We start from the raw sequence: 20,717 nt of genomic DNA, 5'->3' as shown, positions 1-20,717 counted from the left end.
GCTCTGGAAGAGAAAGGATCAAATGTTTGGTATTTGACCTTTTCTCAAATAAGAAGCATTTAAACCAAAGATATTTAAATATTTGGCATTCAAATTATATCATTCATTATATCATCCAGTCATTTAAAATGTTTATTAAGTATCTATTACACGACCAGCACTGATCTAGGTGCAGTTAATAAAATTAACAAAGTTCCTACTTTTATGGAGTTCACATTCTAATGGGAGTGGAAACATAGACGGTAAGTAATGACTAAAAAATATGCAATGTGCCAGGTGAGGATAAATGCCATGAAGACCATAGTAAATCCAGTTAATAATGTATATTACAGTTTCACAGGCTGATTTCCCAAATAGTCACCCTCATCTAACCCTAATAGCATCACATAATACCCAACAATAACAATTCATATTTTCTCACAAGTAGGAGTCACTCTGCTGGATGAGGTCTGAGTGATGAGGATTAGGCGTGGGTGGAAGGGACTTCTTTTTTAGGAATCTCCCATAGTCTTGATAGGACCCTTTTTGGAGAAAGGAGGTTAAGGAAACAAAAGCCAAGACACAATCTCTCACAATGTATCCTTTTTCATCTATATTTTTTTGCATCATGATTTAGTTTATTTTCTGTTTTTCACTTGAGTAATTAATTGTTTTCCTCTGTCAAGTTTCTTCTACTAGGTTTCATTTTAATCCTCTTCACCAGTTCCCAAATGTAAGTTTCTTTTTCCTTTCTCTTTTGAGGTAGGAGATCCTGCCGAATTATGTATTTTCCCATTGTTATGCAACTTTTCATTTGAGTTTTTAAAAAGTAGTAGCAATATGAGCTGCCACTACAATTTAACGACCATGCATAGCAGTAATATCTTTTTCAAAGAAAATGACAATAATTTTAATTTAGTGAGAAACCCTGGAACTGTTGTTCTGTTCCTTTACTTGTTTGCTCATTTGTATCAATAATGAGCCTGCTTTGTGTAATTTAAAGTGTTAGATGCTCTTAACCTGGCAGTGTGGGGTATGGTTAAGCACAGAGACTCTGAGTTCAGGCTGTCTGGGTTCACATCTCAATACTATTTCTTAATTGCTGTGCTTTGAAAAACCACCTCAAATACATCAGTTGTAAAATGGAAAGATTCTGGTATCATGTCATAAGTTTGTTCTAAGGATAGACTGTAACACACTAGCACCAGCCTGGCATGTTTATGTGCCCCATATGTGACTCCAGCCCACTATGCTTATATAAAAAATAAAGAAGAGATGGTGCAGTGCTAGTCTTCAAAGAATGCACAATTTATAAAGGAAAAATTTAGTTACATATATATATATTCATACATATAAACACTATATAATAGCTAGCCATTTAACTGAGACTTTAAGCAAGACTTTCAGCCGTTTAACTGAAACTGATAGGCTGACTTAGCAGGAAAGTTTATTAAAAGGATACTGTCATAGCTTTTTATTTCAAAAGTAGTAGTAAGCCTAAAATAGAAAAAAAATTATGGCTAAGATCACTAAATCTTGATAATTTCCTAATCACTTTCACAAATTCAATTAAAATTCTGGTTTTAAGTTTTCACATATAAAAACTTTTCTACATAGCAGTTTTGGCAAAAAATGAAAGTCACGTATCAATAGATAAGTTTTGGAACATTCATTTTTTCAAGTACTCCTTCCGTAGCTTAAAGTCTTTTCAAAAACAGTTACCTGCAAATGTTTTTGTTAAAACAGTACTTTTACCTCAAAGGCTAGATTGTAATTGTTTTATTTTAAAATACATGCTTAAGAGCAAACTACAGTCAAATGTAACTAGACTACCATTGTCTTTATCTTGCAATCATGGTTGACATTTAGCTAGCAGTGAGGTTTGGGTTAGATATCCCAGTCTGTGTCCATTTTGATTGGGGAGTGGCTATTCTAATTGCTTGATACCCATCCCATAGAAATTGTTAAATATTTTTATATCATTTCTGCTCATATTGAAATGGGAAAAGTTCCCTTGTCCCCCTCTCAGGGTGTGTGATGGGGTTGTGGCTCGCTTCTTCAGTGCCCCACTGCTCAAACCTCTAGGGGAGCCTGCAGATGGGCAGGCTGTGGGGCTCCGACCCACAGCAGTGTCTAGGGGTGGATGTTTACAGCTTCTGAAGCCTCAGTGGGCGTGTGTTACAGGGTGATCTTTTAGTTTTGCCGTCTATAGGTGGCTTGTGTTAACAAGCTCAGTTAGACCCTCTACATTGTCTCAAGGACAGAGGGCTTTCTGTATCCCAGCTTCTTGCCTTGGTATACTGGAAGAATTGGATCACACCTGGGCTTGGAGAATGAGTGCAAGCTTTTATTGAGTGGAGGTAGCTCAGGGGAAGTCAGAAGGGGATGGAGTGGAAAGGTTTTCCCCTGGAGTCAGGCCGCTCAGCGGCCTGGGCTCCCCTCAACTGCCCCAGCCACACTCTGCGACGTTCTACTTCTTCCAGATGGTGGCCTGCCAGCATGCTGGTGCCTTTTGTTGTGTTCCTCTCAACGTTCAGCCGCCTATGTGTTTTTCTACTGATGTGCTCCTCTCGAGTCCAGCTGCCTCTATGTCTGCCTGCTGGGGTCTTGGAGGTTTTTATAGGCACAGGATGGGGGCATGGCAGGCTACGGTGGTCTTGGGAAATGCAACATTTGGCAGGAAGTGCCTGTCCTCACCTAGGTCCGTGAGGGTAAAGCCCTAGCTAGGGATCACACCCTCCTCTACCCAGCACTTCCCTTTCCCCTTTCTGTATCATTTACAGGGACCATGCGCTTCCCTTCCTAGCACTTCCATATCATTTATCCCCTCTGAAGAGGTAAAACTAACTGCCATTAGAATACGGACGATGACAGATTTTAGCTGCTTCCTGCTGACAGGGGCATTGTTTTCGTAAAAATGGCAGTCAGACTCCTCCCACAGGTTTATCTGAGGGTTCCTAGCAAAGGAGAGCCATCATCCGAGGCTCCGATTGTCTGACCATTTGGAGTTTGATGGCTTCTAGGCATGGGAGAAAAAAAAAAACAACAAGCTCTATGAGGTTAAGTATGCATGGGTTAACTGTGTATTATACAAGGAAAGAATTTAGTGCCAAAGACTACAGAGATAAGAAATGAAATATACTAACAACAACAACATTGTACCCCAAGCTGTTTCAGCCTGATGAAAGAAATTAAACCTTGTATGGGAGCAGTTAGACTTTAGAAGGGAGCTAACTGTTGTTGCCGTATCCTTAGCAATTAACAGGTGCACCCTAGGAATTCTGGGGTTTGTGAGCTTGCCTCGTGGCCACTAAAGCTTCTGTTTCTTTCCTGCATTTCCTCTTCCTTTCCCGGGCTTCCCTGTCTCTATTATAAAAGACCAAGGTGTCCATTTTCACGAGGTCCTCTAATGTACTGTCTGCTCCCAGGGCCCATTTCTGCAACTTCCTCCTGATGTCAGGAGCTGCCTGAGTAATAAATTTATCCTTTAGGATTAGTTGCCCCTTGACTGAATCAGGAGATAGAGAGAGAGAGGTGTGTTTTACCACGGCCTCTCCAGGAAGGCAGTGGGATTTTCATCAAATTCCTGTCCTACATAAGCCCTCCATTATGCACACCTGAAAGTGTATCCTCTTCCAGTTTCCCATCTCATCACTGGGATCCCATTTAGGGTCATCCATTGGTACTGCTTCTCTTCTGGTTGGATAATGTTTGCCCCCTTCCCTGACATTATATGTGATACAAAGCTCATCCCCAAATCTGTCTGCACTTGCTGAACGGCGTGTTTCTCAATGTCTGTCAGGGTCTGATTCAAAAGTAACATAACATCTCTCCAGGAAAGTTCAAATATTTAGGTCAAATTCTGGAAAGCCTCTATATATCTATCAGGGTCATCTGAAAACTTGCCAAGGTCACCCTTCATTTGCATTAAGTCCTGTAAGGAGAAGGGGACCTGGACCTTACTGGGCCCAAATTCACTGGGCCTCTATTAGAGAGGCAAGAGTAAGACTGGGGTTTGTTTAGGGTGAGGATTTCTAGGAGGGGGCAAGTGAGAGGCTGAAGCTGGATGGGGAGGTTGGGGTGGACCCAGAGGAGCAGGGCTTGAGGGAGTTGGCTCCTCTGCTGGGGGTGCCTCTGAGACTCGTGTCTTTAATTTGCTGGGCTTGCCCCTTGCAGCCTTCCCTGAGACAGGAAACAGAAGGGTTGGATCAATCCTACATTGTCAGCAAAGGTCTGGATTGCCTTACAAGGTATAGAAAGCTTGCACATATGGGACCTCAGACCATCTGTCCTCAAGTCTACAGAAAACTTCCAATTGCCAGATGGTATTGAAATGAATGGTCCCTTCCAGAGGCCAAGCCAGTCCTTCCTGTAAATCATAATTTGGCCAAACTTTTGTGCAGAGGGCTATGAGGCATTTTTCCTCCAGATTCTGAGGGTCAAAGTAGTCCCAATGATTCAGCATACACTCCAGAGGAGTATAAGCTGAGGGTGGTGAAGAGAACTGATTGCCCATTCTGAAAGACAGGGAATAGAGGCATCCCTCATTTCCCTTCTTTCTTTTTTCTTTTCTTTCTTTTTTTTTTTTTTTTTTTTTGAGATGGAGTCTTGCTCTGTCACTCAGGCTGGAGTGCAATGGCAGGATCTTGGTTCACTGTCGTCTCCACCTCCCGGGTTCCAGCAATTTTCCTGCCTCCACCTCCCAAGTAGCTGGGACTACAGGCAAGCCCCACCATGCCCAACTAATTTTTTGTATTTTTAGTAGACACGAGGTTTCACCATGTTGGCCAGGCTGGTCTCAAACTCCTGACCTCAGGTGATCTCGGCCTCCCAAAGTGCTGGGATTACAGGCATGAGCCACCACACCCGGCCTTCCTTTCCTTCTTTCAGCAAAAAACTCAGGATATGATGGAGAGAGAAAGCAAGCATCCTCCCTCCACTCTCCACCCCTTATCCCTGAGCCCCAGAGACCTTTGCAGGTGCCAGCCATAGGTACAAATGAGGTATGTACCCATGAGGTAGGGAAAACCTGCAGAATGGGAATTAACTGCCCTCACCTATGCCTCCCTTTCTCCTTGCTATTGGCAAACTTTGAGTTCCCTGGGCCTGTTTATTCCAGGAACCATGGCCTCCTACCGTGGGGTGGGTTTTAGTTGGCAGGAATTGGTTTTGCCCATTTACACTGTGCCTGTCACCTGGCTTTGGATTCCTTAGGCCCAGTTTTTCTTTCTGGGGCCTCAGTCTGAAGCTTAAATCGAGTTTGGGACCAAAAAGGTATTTTAGAGGCTATTTGTATCTGTTTAGAGTATCTCAAATGTGCCCTGCTGAATTTGCAGTTATCAGCCAGCAGGGGTCGCTCCTCTGCTAATTTCCCTATCAGAAATATTGTCGGGGGCAGGGGGAGCCCTCTCACTTGGAAAAGGAAAAAAACAGAAAAACAGTAAAAGGGGCAAAAAAGGGGGGATGCTAGGAGAAGAACCCCTTACTTAGTGCAAGTGGGCCCTTTTAATCCTTATAATTATCTTTCCCATCCTTCCCCTAGTTCAGACCAGGTTGAATTCCCTGGCCGGGGGGGTTCTGTTGGCATAGTAAGCAAGAAGCACCCTGTAGGGTCCTGGCTATTGCCTGTTTGCTCCTGCTCCCCGTCATGGCTGCTGGGCTCAGCCTTTGCCTGCTGCAGGCACGCCTAGGCAGCTGAGCTGAGAGGGGAAAGGGTAAGCAGAGATTCCCTGAGCCATGCATGCCTGTGGCTGTCGAGGTGGAGACATACCTGGCACCTCTAGGAACAGTTGGTCTGATTTGCACCTTTGGTGGCTGGGCCAAATACTCATTTTACTTAGTAACATTGACGCAGCCTGTAGCAAAACACTTAACATTATAAAGAAAGAGATGAGAGCCATTTCAAACTGCGCGAGAGAGAAAGTGACAAAAAGACAACAGACACTTGCTGGGCATGGTGGCTCCACCTGTAATCCCAGCACTTTGGGAGGCCAAGGTGAGTGGATCACCTGAAGTCAGGAGTTCGAGATCAGCCTGGCCAACATGGTGAAACCCTGTCTCTACCAAAAAAAAAAAAAAAAAAAAAATTAGCCGAGAATGGTGACATGTGCCTGTAATCGCAGCTACTCGGGAGGCTGAGGCAGGAGAATTGCTTGAACCTGGGAGGTGGAGGTTGCAGTGAGCCAAGATTGTGCCACTGCACTCCAGCCTGGGTGACAGAGCAAGATCCTGTCTCAAAAAAGAAAAGAAAACAGAGCCTCTTACTCATAGGAAATAGAGAGAGATGGCAGGGTTTTGGAAGAAAGGCAAACCTGACAGTTTAGCATTCACTCACACTCACCTTCTAAGATCCCGGGTGAGCCCCTAGTTGAGACAGGAAAAGTTGCCCCACTGCTCAAACCTCTAGGGGAGCATACAGACAGGCAGGCTGTGGGGCTCTGACCTCATGGCAGTGTCTAGCGGTGAATATTTACAGCTCCTGAAGCCCCGGTGGGAGTGTATTACAGGGTACTCTTTTAGTTTTGCTTTTAGTTTTGCTGTCTATAGATGGCTTGTGTTAACCAGCTCGATTAAACCCTCTACCTTGTTGCAAGGACAGAGGGCTTTCTGTATCTTGGGTTCTTGCCTTGGTGTACTGGAAGAATCGGAATCACACCTGGGCTTGGAGAATGAGCGCAAGGTTTTATTGAGTGGAGGTAGCTTAGGGGAAGTCAGAAGGGGATTGAATGGAAAGGTTTACCCCTGGAGCTGTGCCTCTCAGTGGCCTGGGCTCTACACTGACTATCCCAGCCAAACTCCACATCATTCTGCTTCTGCTGGTCAGGGGCCTGACAGCATTCTGGTGCCTGTCAGTGCATTCCTCTCCACATCCAGCCGCCTATGTACTCTTCTGCTGATGTGCTTCTATTGATGTCCAGCTCCTTCTATGTCTGCCTGCTACGGTCTCAGGGTTTCTTTTATAGGCAGAGGATGGGGGCGTGGCAGGCCAGTGTGGTCTTGGGAAATGCAACATTTGGGCAGGAAATGCCTGTCCTCACCTAGGTCCATGGGGATGGAGCCCTAGCTAGAGAGCATGCCCTCCTCTACTTAACACTTTCCTGTCATTTAAAGGGACCACATTCTTCCCTTCCCGGCACTTCTATATCCATATTATAATTGAAAAAGTCTTAAAAGTAAGAGAGTAGGAAGGCTGTAGAATTAATTATTGAAATATTGAGATAAATTGAATCAAACTTTTGAACTGCTAAATCATGAAGAGTTAAACTAAGATTTTAAAATATAAGCATTATCAGCTACAAATTTTTTTATTATCAATGCACTGAATTATATAAATTACATTTTAAAACCTTAATTAGTTCATCTCATTCCTTTTTAGTTTTTGTTGTATTTGATGATAAATTATTATAGTTGTACATGTGAAGATTTTCTAAATGAATACCCATATATTTACTGGGGTCCATGTTCAAATATTTTTAACGATAGGGATCAAAATTTTTTATTTTTATTTTATTATAATAATAATTATTGTTATTTTTAACTTCTAAGTTCAGGGGTATATGTGCAGGTTTATTACGTAGGTAAACTTGTGTCATGAGGGTTTGTTGTACAGATTATTTCATCACCCAGATATTAAGCCTAGTACCCATTAGTTATTTTTCATGATCTTTTCCCTCCTCGCACCCTTCACTCTCCAATAGGTCACAGCGTGTGTTGTTCCCCCATGTGTTCTCATCCTTTAGCTCCCACTTATAAGTGAGAACATGCGGTATTTAGTTTTTTGTTCCTGTGTTAGTTTGCTAAGAATAATGGCCTCTAGCTCCATCCATGTCCCTGCAAAGGATATGATCTCATTCTTTTTTATGGCTGCATGGTTTTCAATGGTGTATATGTACCATATTTTCTTTATCCAGTCTGTCACTGATGGGCATTTTGGTTGATTCCATGTCTTTGCTATTGTGAATAGTGCTGCAATGAATGCATGCACACAGGTGTCTTTACAATAGAACAATTTTTATTCCTTTGGGTATATACTCAAAGGAATAAAGGATTGCTGGGTCAAATGGTATTTCTGTCTTTAGGTCTTGGAGGAATCACCACACTGTCTTCCACAGTGGCTGAACTAATTTACACTCCCACCAACAGTATGTAAGCATTCCTTTTTCTCCATAACCTTGCCAGCATGTGTTATTTTTTGACTTTTTAGTAATAGCCAATAATTTTGATTTTTAATAGTAAGGCAATGCTGCAGTAGGTCAAACCATTTTGTATGAATATTAAAATAAAAGAATGACCCAAAGAATGCTACAAACTTGCTTTCCAGTTGTTTTATGTACCCGAATACACACACTGGCCTTGAAGAATATCTCCAATAGGAAGTGCTGACATGGTCAATTCAGTCCCTTTTTGTGAGCCAAGTGACCACTTAGGAAGTTGTTCTGAACCTATGTCCATTTAGACTTACATGGAAACCTGTATAAAATTATCCATTGCCTCACAGTCTCCATGGTTAGAACTTTAGTGTCAGTTATTTTTCTTTGCAAACCCACTTGTAATTTCATTCTTCCGTTAGAGGTGAGAACTAGGGATTAGGGCTTCTGTTAGCCTAGGGCCAACTGAGGATACCATCAGTTCTCATTTTTGGTGGCAGTTATATTCTAAAAAGTCACTATAAGCACTGAATTAGTGAATACTGGGCCATTGCTTCTAGAGAAAACGCAGGGTTAGGTTCCTATGAGCCCCAGTCGCATTTTTGTCAACTGATCAATACATAAACTTGTTTTGCGTGTATTTCTGTTTAAAGACATTTTATTTAGTATATATTGTTGATTCATTAACATTGAATTCACAACCAATTGCACTATGACTCATACCTGAACAGAGCTTACCTAACATACTTATTTTCTTTTGTGCTCAGGAATATTAGACCGCAATTCAGCGCTGTGGTGGGAGGCCATTTTAAACAGTGAAACCACTAACAAAGAGCACAAAAATGTGAAACATGTGGCACTAAATATGCTACAAAAAGGATACTTATTTATAGTATAAGAGCTGAAACAAGAAGGCAGAGTACTGCCTTGTTTGACCTTAGTTAGGAATCTGTGCGTCATGTGATTCAAATGTTTCACTGTTCTGCACATGTTTGCAAATGACTGTGAAAGGGCTACAAGTATTGATTATTTGGGGGTTACAAATAAGTATCAGCAAGTAGCTGAATTCACACATATGAAACCCATGAATAGTGAGTATCAACTATCCTATGGTTTGAATTATTGTGTCCCCTTCAATATTTATGTTGAAATACCATCCCCAATGCAACAGTGTTAAGAGGTGGGGCCTTTAGGAGGAGATTAGACCATGAGGGCCGTGGCCTAGTGGGCAGGATTAGCACCCTTTTAAAAGTGAGTGGGTTGAGCACATTTTGCCCTTCTGACCCACCATGTCAAGAAATAGCATTCATGGCACCATCTTGGAAGCAGAGGCTGGGGACCTCACCAGATGCTGAACCTATCTGTGCCCTTGATCTTGGACTTCCCATCCTTCAGAACTGTGAGGAAATAAATTTCTCTTCTTTATATTACCCAGTCTCAGGTATTTTGTTGTAGCAGAACTAACAGACTGAGACAAACTGTGTATATATAGCTTGCTGGCCTGAGCAGGAGAATTTGGAAACTGGATTATGTTTTTTAGATATCTTCCTGAATCATTCATAATTCATTTTGGCTAAAGCTGTGATATAAGTGGACACATATTTTCAGCAATTTATGAAAGGACACGTAGTCTGGAACATTCATCTGCTAAATTCATTGGCCTGGGCATTGTCACATAATTGCTTAGAACAAATAAAACCTATTAGGCATTATATAAAATACACAACTTCTGCCGGGTGTGGTGGCTCATGCCTGTAATCCCAGCACTTCGGGAGGCCGAGGTGGGTGGATCACGATGTCAGGAGATCGAGACCATCCTGGCTAACACGATAAACCCTGTCTCTACGAAAAATACAAAAAATTAGTCGAGCATGGTGGCGGGCACCTGTAGTCCCAGCTACTCGGGAGGCTGAGGCAGGAGAATGGCATGAACCTGGGAGGGGGAGCTTGCAGTGAGCCAAGATCGTGTCACTGCACTCCAGCCTGGGTGACAGAGTGAGACTCCTTCTCAAAAAAATATATACATATATATAAATATATATATATAAAATATACAATGTTATTTATATATTATATAATGTCTATATTATATATATTTATATAACTTCATGGCAGTAGCCCCCTGGACACTTCAGAGCATAAATCCTTAGCTAATATTTGGAAGAATCAAATTACATATGAATTCAACTGAAAAGTCCACAATGTCTTTAAACTGGAGACAAAGTAACAAGTGCAGGAAATCTGAATCAGAATTACTTCGAAGGATTTTTGCTTCATGCTCATGCCTACTAACAAGGCCCATAGCAGTCCTTCAACTTGTGGTTCAGGAAAGAGAATGAGGGACTGAAGGAGAAGTCCTAGATCATTAAAAAAACTGTCTTGCTTATAGTAACTGGAGTTTCTTATACTTTTACCGAAAAGGAAGAGGGAAGTTACAGAGACTGTGAGGAAATTCAACTTCCTCACAGAAATAATGCACAGTCACATTTATTGCAAGTTTATCATGGCCTAGTTGACTAATATTTAAACTGAGAAGATTTAATGTGACTTAGTGATACATCCCTAAGATGTGATGAAGAGAGGCTCAATGGGCGGATCACTGGGCCCCATCTGTACTCCAAAAAGAGTACACTTTTTAAAAAAAGTTCATATTTTGTGATTATGCATTTTTGGAAAGGCGTTTGAAAGTCTCTGATGGGGGATCAAAACATGACGTACAAAGAATTCGCACAAAAATAGTAATACGGTATCAGGGCTTTCTTAGACTGCCTCACATTTATATACACCCAACAAGCAGCAAGATTAATTCAGAGTCAGCAGCTTCCTTTACCAACAGTTTTTCATAGAATCAAATGCTAAAAAAGTTGAGCAAGCTCTGGAACCTGTATACCATTTTGTTGAAGGTGGGAAAGGGACTTCAATTATATTATGCTAGTACTGTTACAAATGAAAGAATGGATGAGTAAAACCAGTAATGAAGAGATGAGACACCTATTTATTAAGACCACAAATTATACCGTATTTTATAATGTAAACATATATTGCATATTAAAATATATTTTCTGATTATTCCTTAAATAACTATTTTTCCCTCTGAATTCTCAATAAATAGGCTGTGTGTTTCATTTATCTATCTGAGTATTTGTGTTGAGGATATATAGATTTAGCACTTTTGGGGAGCTTGCAGAGTCCCTCCTCATCCTTAGAACTCATTCAAAATTTTAGAACTTATTTAGCATAGATGATTTCATTTCATTCATCCTTTCTCCCTGAAAGGCAGTTCAAGAGTCTCAAGGGACATATTCATACTATGTGAGAGATTTTTAAATTATCAAGTGATCCAAATTATTTTGTTACTACAAATAATCTATTTAAAAATACTTCAAGATGAAGGATTTATGATTTTTAATAGAGAAAAATAAATAAAGCAGCAAGCATGGACTGTGAGTGATCCCTGATAGACATCTCAGAAATGCTTCATTCATTTCAGGAGCAGACTGCTTGTGTGCTCACAAATGTGCTGCATGCTGTTAATTACCAATTAAGCATAATGTTAACATTTAATAATTGTGGAACACCCACAGTGAACCCTAGAGAAAGCCTGAAACTTAACTCGAAAAAGGAATTCTGGAGGCTGACCAAAGTTCTCAGATGAGGCCAATTACTGCCTAAGGCTCATCTTATTCTCTGGAACCTTGATGATACGGTGTCTCCTTTGAAGAGGTGGCAGGCACAAAGCAGCCCAGGCCAAATCCTAGACATCGTCTTATCCATGCCTTTCTCAGAAAGGTCTAAGTGGGAAAGCCTTCCTTTGCTTCCTTCCTGAGACTTCTCCACACTGCGACTCACAGATGATGTTTCCTCTGCCGCCACCTTGTGGGGCTTTAACTGTGAGATCTTAACTGCATTGGAACAAATTAAGCTGATTCAGTTAAACAAAATTGTAACTATGTACAATTATAGATTTTTTTTTTTTTGCCAGTTAACAGAAAAGGGAGATAATCTATATTTCCCACTAGGGAGGTAAAATCATGGCTATAATTTCAACTTAAAATACATGTTATAAAGGCAGAGAAGATAACCTTCTACTTCATTACCTCTACTGCTAATGTTCTCTCCAATCTTCAGAAAAAAATCATTTAAAATTAAGCTGCTCAGGGCCCAAGATACGTCTGCTACAGAATCAGGGATAAGGGTATAAATATCTATAGGTAAGGGACAAGGTAACATGTATTGAGGATGTTTATAGGGATTGTTTTCATGACTATGCCTATGTTACACCTCCCTGCTCCTTTCTTTTGTGATTCTATGGCATCCTGAGCTTACCTCTAGCCACAGAACTCATCTCACTTTGTTACAATTGCATTTTGACTTATCTGCCATTCCTAGTAAGCTATAAGCTTCACAAGGACAGGCAACATGTCTTCATTATTTTTGAATCCTCAATAGTAGCATAGAGCTTGGCACACAGGAGGTACTCAATGCATATTTAGTGAATAAATGAACATCAAATGCCTACCATGTGCTAGGAGATGTGAGGAAAACAAAGATCTATACCTATGCTTTTCCTGAGCTTTCTATATTTTACCACATTTAATCTTCACAACTCCATGAGTTTATGAGCGGGCCTGTTGTTTTCTCTTGCTCAGTATTCATTCCTTCTGTTTTTGGTAAAACTGCTCCTAGATTTTCTTCGTGAGAAACCACCCATTTCCTCATCCTCAAACTATCTTTGGGTAGGATTGACCCCTTTCCCACCTATTGAGCTGGAGACTTATTAGTTTAACCTACTCAACATATCCCACTCCCTAGCTATAGTGATTAAGTGTGAACATGGAACCCAGTTAAAACCAGAGAAACCTTAGCACTTTGGGAGGCCAAGGTGGGTGGATCACTTAAGGTCAGGAGTTCAAGACCACCCTGGCCAACACAGTGAAACCTCGTCTCTACTAAAAATACAAAAAAAAAAAGTAGCCAGACATGGTGGCAGGCACCTGTAATCCCAGCTACTGGGGAGGCTGAGGCAGGAGAATCGCTTGAACCCAGGAGGTAAAGGTTGCAGTGAGCTGAGATCACACCACTGCACTCCAGCCTGAATGACAGAGTGAGACTCCGTCTCAAAAAAAAAAAAAAAAAAGGGACCAGAGAAATAAAAGTGGAAATTCCCTGTAGCTATTTGTAACAGTGAGTTACGGTTGGGTTAAGGGTTGGGAGGGGGCCTCCCTCTATGTCCTAAGAATGGAGGCAGAAGGGACAGCTGGAGAAATGTGGGTCCTTGGAGAAACTGTCTATATGCCAGATGAAACTTAATCTAAAGCTAGCCCAGGACTTTGAATTACATGAGCCAATAAATTCTCTTGTTTAGATATATTGAGTTGGATTTTCTGTCGTAATATTAAGAGGACTTATTGGTCTTCTAATAGGGAGTATCCCCATTTTGCAAAGGAGAAACTGAGATTTAAAGAAGTTGCATTATATATTTCCAATGTCATACTGTCAACAAACGAACTTGGAGTCAATCATCGACCCCTCCGTTATTTATTGCAGTTTCTTCCAGAGTTAGCATGAATGATAATGACTAGAACCAATTAACATAGTCTCTTGAAATCAGAATGTGTGTGTGAATTAATGAAATCAGTATTAACAAAGTTAAAAAAATAAAATGTTAATAAAGAGAAATTGTCCCAACTCTGACATTGGTATTAACTTATTATCTGCATAATGTGCTTAGCTGATAGGTAGTTTCCTACATGGATGTTTCCTAAATATTAATGAGGGAAAATATCAAAATTCAAGATCTGAATATCAGCTGATTATTTTTCATTATTGTAATACTATGATAGACTTATAGCCTGAAGCTACATGTTTTGCTTAGTTAACAGCTGAAAGTTGAGTTCAATAATAATTTAATTTTTCAAATTGATACATGAAAAGCTATATTTTAGGCAATGCTTTCCAACAGAAATTAGTTTTGTTTCCTTCTAAACATGTATTTATTGATGTGTAGATTTATTTAAAATAATGTACAGAAAGACATTTCACATAGGAAATAAAATACGTAATTATTTGATCTTTGTTATCTATATACTCAAATGGCTTCTATGTCCCCACTCAGACATTTTTTGTATCTTCTTTTCATTTTATTTTGTTTTTTTGATATCACTAACTACCATTTTCTTAGACACTTTATGAGCAAACTCTAGCCTAAAGATTCTGTTGCTAGGTAACATCCTCCTTTCTCCTCCCGTCTCCTCTCCCTTTCTTTTCTGCTGGTTGCCATAGTGCCTCTCTTAATGAGTGGCTCAAGTTCTTACTGTAATCCTGGAAGTTGAATAAAAACCTAAGTCTCTCTCTCTCTCTCCTTCTGTCTTCTATATAGCCTAGTTGCTCAGTGAAATATTTGGATTTAATTAAGTACTGATTAATCATTCAGTGTAATTACTCTATAAATATCTATTTTATGCAATTTATCTGGATTTTTGGTTTACCTTACAGAACAATTTCATGGGTTGAAACTCTAACTGAAGAGTTGTTTAATTTGGGCAGGGTTGGGAATTTAAGTTCTGGAATTTCTTTTTCTTCAGTGTGATTGGCATTTTCCACCTACCCATAAAGATCTACTTTTCACCCTTCTCTACATTGCTCTGTGCCAGGGGAGGCTAACCTTTGTGGACTGCATCAATGAGCTCCCTTTTCCTCTAGCTTCTGATCAGATTCAGTCAATGGAAGCACTAGCAGGAAAGCAGAGGTAGGGAGAAGAGTGAGGTTTTGGTATTTATTCCCCAGGCTAATCTTAATGCAGATTATGGTGCATCCGTGTACTAAAAGTCATGTGTCAGGGGACCCTCTTCATACAATAATTCTATCCAGGTTTTGGTAACTGCTTTCTTGCCTTGCACCTTCTGCCTAAGGGTGGTAATGAGTCCTCAACACTGCTTGCACTGGGACACTGTATCAGGCCTGATTGGTTTATCTTACCTATGTCAACACTTTTGTAAATAGTGACTTCATTACAATCCCTCAATTACTGTGTCTGAATGTGCCATCTGCTTTTTTCTGGTGGACGTGGCAGCAGCAGCAACTGAGCTTTATGGCTAAAAGACAGAAAACAAGGAAAGTGTTTAAGGTAGGCTGAGCTGAGAAGATCTTGGGTGGTGCATTAATTGGGCTCATTATGCCCACCCATAACTGATCATGGGTCGTCATCTATGTTAGTACCTATCACAATTCTTACCCCTTTTTGTACCAGGAGAGTACTGTTTTTTTCTCTTTCTTTTACTTCAGTTTCTAATTTTGGATAATTCAAGCAATGAAGTGTTTTATAGCTTGATTCTTAGGTTTTAAGTAACATTAAAGGCTCTAAGAATGGGACTTCATTCTCTCACACTCATTCAAAACTACACAAGCACTGGTGATTGTGTAGTGAAAGGTGACAGCACAACAGTGAACACTATGATCAGGGGTCTCCTGTTTTCAGCTTTCAGATTTTATGTGCTATTTCCTGAACATGAAAAACAATCAGCTCATGTTTTGTTTTAAAAATATTTTGCAACTGCTTTGACCTGTGTCTACATCCACAATGCAAGTTATTACTACGTTTCCTCTGAAGATGTAATTGGTGCTACTTATTTCACAAGATTGTTGTGAAAGTCAAATGTGATAATGTGCAAAATAGCTGTGAAAAATATCAAGTGCTATATAAAATAATAAGTTGTAATTTTTAAATTTTTATTACCAGGTTTTATTTCCACCAATAATTTTACATAAATATGAAGGAGGGCACTCTTATTTTACACATACACAAAACACCTGAGGATTAATGTGGAAATGAGATGATCTCAGCTTTTAGTTGGCCAATAATATATTTAAGAATTCTGCCACTTTTATGTTTTTGATGAAACTATTTTTAATTTTTTGTAACAGGACTACTCTAACTTAACTGACACTACACAGAAGCAAGTTACTAACCAATGGGATAAGCACCAACATAACAGAATTTAATTGACATATTTAATTTATATATTTCTAGAGACTCAGCTTTGTGGGTATATCATCCCATGTTATTACAGAAGCGAGTTACTAACCAGTGGGATAAACACCAACATAACAGAATTTAATTGACATGTTTAATTTATATCTTTCTAGAGAGACAGCTTTGTGGGTATATATATCATCCCATGTTATCTAGGTAGAATCTAAATGATATTCATAAGCATGCAACTTGGATTTAAAATTTAAGGTAGGTATTTTTCTGATCCTACCTGAAAAGTAGATGATTTTATTGAGGATTTTAATCATACTGTTGCTGTTCTTATTCAGCATTAGTTGTGGACACATACTGTGATCAACATTATCTACATATATATAATTTGTCAGGAAGCTTTCACTGAGTCCAAATTGCTTAATAGACTCAATAATCAAAGTGAGGATGTATATATGCAGAAAGTATACCAATCGTCAGCTTTCTGAAGAGCCTTGTTAACAATTTTATGCTAAAATGCACTATTACTAAATTGCTTTAGATTTTGTACTCCTGCCAAAAGAGTACTAGTATTTTCAGAATTAAAAACAGAAAACTGTGTTATTGAGAGCTTAGCTGAAGAAAGGTCAGTTTGTCAAGCGGCTGCTTGAGGTAATAAATGGTAGATAATATTTATTTTTGTCTTATTTGGCATGCTTATTATTTTTCTTCTGTCCTCACTGGTGGGCAGTAACCCTTAGAAAGATACTGAAGGAATAACTTCGGGCTTAAAATAAAATTATTGCTGGATGGCTTCACTTGATACTGTCATATTTTTATGTCTTATGCAAATAACACATATATATCTTCATTATTCCATATTGAAAACACAATGAATAATTTCTGGAAAAGTATGATAATTATTGCATGTAGATCAATTAAGGAAATCTATGTTAAGGAATATTGGAAATCCAATTAAGGAATACATTTTAGCATAAAATAGGTAAATACTAGGGGAGATCAAAATGACAGCACAACAGTGAACATTATGATCAGGTGTCTCCTTTTTCAACTTTCAGATTTTGTGTGCTATGAACGAAATGCTTCCCTCCCCAAATTTGCATGCTGCAACCCCAATCACCAATGGGATGATATTTGGAGATAGACTTTAGGAGATAATTCAGTTTAGGTGAGGTCATGAGAGTGGGGTCCTCATGATGGGAACTGTGCCCTTATAAAAAGAGACCCCAGGAAGTTTGCCCCCTCTCTTGCTATCCTCATGCACCAAGCAAAGGTCATGTGAGGACACAGGGAGAAGGCAGCCATCTGTAACCAAGGAGAGAGGCCTCACCAGGCACTGACCCTGTGGGCAGCTTGATCTTGGACTTCTAGTCTTCAGAATTGTAAGAAATAAATTCCTTTTGTTTAAGCCACACAGCCTATGGTATTTTGTTACGGCAGCCTGAGCTAACAGACACTGTGTATGTACTTTCTTAAGTGTTATATGGATTTAGAAGTTGTCAGAATTATTTTCCATATGTAATGGGCTATACCTTTAATCCTCTAAGTCATAAAACTATTTATATTATTAATTAATTTTTATAATCAATGATGCCCAAAGAGGCCTTAATTTCTTAGGCCCCTTTCACTTTCATTATCAGCATCAGAAATTTGTTAGGGCCATTTTGGAGGAATCCTCCCTCTCTAAAAATAAATTCTTTGCCACTTGTCCTCAGTGTATCAAGTGGAGAAAGGTCTGTTAAGATACAAATCCTGAGTGGTTGGTAGGCACCCTCACCAGAAGCTGTTCACTCCAGGCAACCTCTTAGATCAACAGCCTGACATAGTCACTTAGTATCACAGGCATCTCAAATTTAACATCTCCAATATTAATTCTTGATTTGGCACTATCCCAAACTGCTCATTCCCCAGTCTTCACCATGTCATTTAAGGGCAAATCCAAAACACCAGTAAACCCTACTGGCTATCCCTTAAAAACAGAATAATTATCTCACTACTTCTCACCATCTCAACTGCTATACCCTAGTAGGTCACCATCATCTCTAGATTACCAACAGATTGCTAACAGATCTTGTTTCTACACTAACCTCCTTCTATTGTCAACACAGCCGAAAGAGTGAGCCTTCCTAAATCGTATCATGTCCCACTTAGATTTCAAACCCTTCAGTGGCTCCGTATCACAACCAGAGTATAGAAGAAAGTACTTAAAATGGTCTGTGAAGCCCTGCATGATCTGCTCCAATGTCCCTGCTCTGCAACCACTCCAACTACTCTCCCTTTTGCTCAATCTATTCCCGGCTCACAGGCCTCCTTGTTATTCTTCAAATAGGTCAGGCAGGGTTTTGCTTTAGGACCTTAACTCTAGTTCTTCATGGAAATTTCTTCCTACAGATACCTCTTGAATGTCTAACTTATTCATGACCTCTAAGTTTTTGCTCAAATCTTGCCTTTTCAATAAAGCTACCCAAGTACTCCATTTAGAGCTACAACCTACTCTGTCATCTCCCTACCCCTTAACCTTGACTTAGGTTTGCTTATTTTTTAATAGTATTTATCATCTTCTCACATGGTTTATAATTTACTTACTCATCATTTTTACTTACTATTGTCTGTTCTCCCTGCTAGAATGTAAGCTCCAAAAAAGCAAGGACATTCTTCCCCTCCTATTGATGTATGTTTTCCACATCTAAAATAGTGTTACATTATATATGTTCAATAAATAATTATTGAATAAATGAATTGTTCTATCTAAATGAAATTTCTTAGTGATATAAAATAAACTCCATTAATGTTGGTTTCCATTAGCTGGTATGTCTTATTTATTTTATATATATATGATTTATATGAGGGAAGTAGGCTGTGGGTTTGTGACTGAAATTTGCTGAGGAGCTGTGACTCTTTTCTCTCCCTCATTCATATAGTGGGGAAGAGAAAATGAGATGGCAACAGAGAGGAAAAAGAACTGCAGTTAATTTATTGTTTATATTTTACTGGTAAATGTGCTGGTTAATTGACTATCTAAACTTATGATAAGACCAATGCCACCAAGATTCAGAAGAAATTCCATAGTTAGACATAATCCTGTAAGCTTTATGGTCACCAGAAAAGATGTATCCTGTGTAAGAGAAGTAATTAAATTGGCTAATCTTGGTCAAAACAATGCGTTTCCTTGGCTATTTCTCTAGTTATATTTTCTACTGCCATTTAAACCTTTGAAAGCCTTTTTTCTTTTATGGTGTAGATAATTTTATTATATTCTGAAATACAGCACTATGGTTGGGGATGGAGAGAAAAGGGGACGTACAATGTTTAAGAAACCACATTCTGCAGCAAAGCTCTCAGATTTGCTAGTCACTATGCAACTGCAGTGGTGGGTAGTGAAATACAATTCTCCACCTTACTTTTCACATTTGTAAAATGGGAATAATAACATATACCTGATGGAGTTGTTTTGAGAAATAACACTTCACAACACACAATGCCTGGTACATCATATTCAATCTGGAAGTATTTTTATAAAATAAAGAAGGATTTTATTAAAAATATTTTAAAAGCAAATTTTTTAAATATACATGACATTTTCATAAAATGCTATTATTGTTCATACAGTATTAACTTGACTCGTGGAGGCAAATTAACATTACCATTATTAAAAAAAAACTCTATGGCCTTATTTGAATTTTTATACTAGAATATTTATAATTTGAAACCTAGTTTTAGGGAGAGAGATGCTGTGTTGTTCAAAGTCCTCCTCTGCATCTTCATGGTAGGAAATTTCTTTGGTAGCCCTTTCTCTAAGTTAAGAGATATAGTGGCAGGAACTATGAAGGATATGATATTTTTCCCTAGTTATAAGCAAACAAGTAGAGTGCCACAATTTCATAGAAGTTGGCAGATTGTGTGAGATTCCTGAGTCAGAGACAAAGAACTTTATTACTCAAAGCACAACAGGCAGCATGAGCTTCATACTTCCATAGATTCCCCTCGTTCTGAAGTCCCACAGGGCGAAGAGGAGCTGCCAGATGGGTGCTGCACGTGCACTGCGTTTGTTATCCAACTGGAAGAACTCCAAGCTTAGGAAAGTCCTAAGAAGGCTGCTAGCAAACGTACCCAAACTTTGCCCTGGCAGGAAATACTATCTTTGCAATTAAATGTGCAGAAAGGCAAGAAACCCATGGGGACTTAACTCCCAACTACACAAATGCAGTTGCATCAATAAGGCTATTTTGATGAAAACAAGATGCACAAAAATTTTGACCATAGAATCAGACTAACATTGTAAATGTAAACACTCAATCCTTTCTAAGCATTTCTTTGAATATGTAGTTAATCCACTGGAATAAAATTTTGCAATGGTTTGTTCTTTCTAGAGCTTTATCATTTGATACCTTCATAAGCCATGCAGTTTTCCCTCTTGCCACGTAGGTTTTACCCTTCCCCTCTATTTATGCCAATAATTTAACCTTAGTGGCTTAAGTATTTCTTACAGCATTGAAGGAACTTAACAGACACTTTCCCAAGAGTAGCTTCGACATCAGCAATCTTCCTTTCCCTCTGCCGTTTCCTCTGAGAATTGTTTCACAAGGTCCAACATCCTCTTCTGTAGCATA

At 39.3% G+C, this 20,717-nt stretch overlaps 1 protein-coding gene across 3 annotated transcripts in view; it reads left to right on the top strand.

The window, feature by feature from the left end:
- The window catches only part of GCA (grancalcin), a 43,817-nt gene that overhangs the window by 1,808 nt on the left and 21,292 nt on the right, over positions 1 to 20,717 (top strand). The gene's annotated exons all lie outside the window — the stretch shown is intronic.

This window comes from Symphalangus syndactylus, chromosome 9 (assembly GCF_028878055.3).
Source record: "Symphalangus syndactylus isolate Jambi chromosome 9, NHGRI_mSymSyn1-v2.1_pri, whole genome shotgun sequence".
Taxonomy (NCBI): domain Eukaryota; kingdom Metazoa; phylum Chordata; class Mammalia; order Primates; family Hylobatidae; genus Symphalangus; species Symphalangus syndactylus.
The sequence above is the reverse complement of the archived record's forward strand: the minus strand, read 5'-3'. Positions and strand labels throughout refer to the sequence as shown.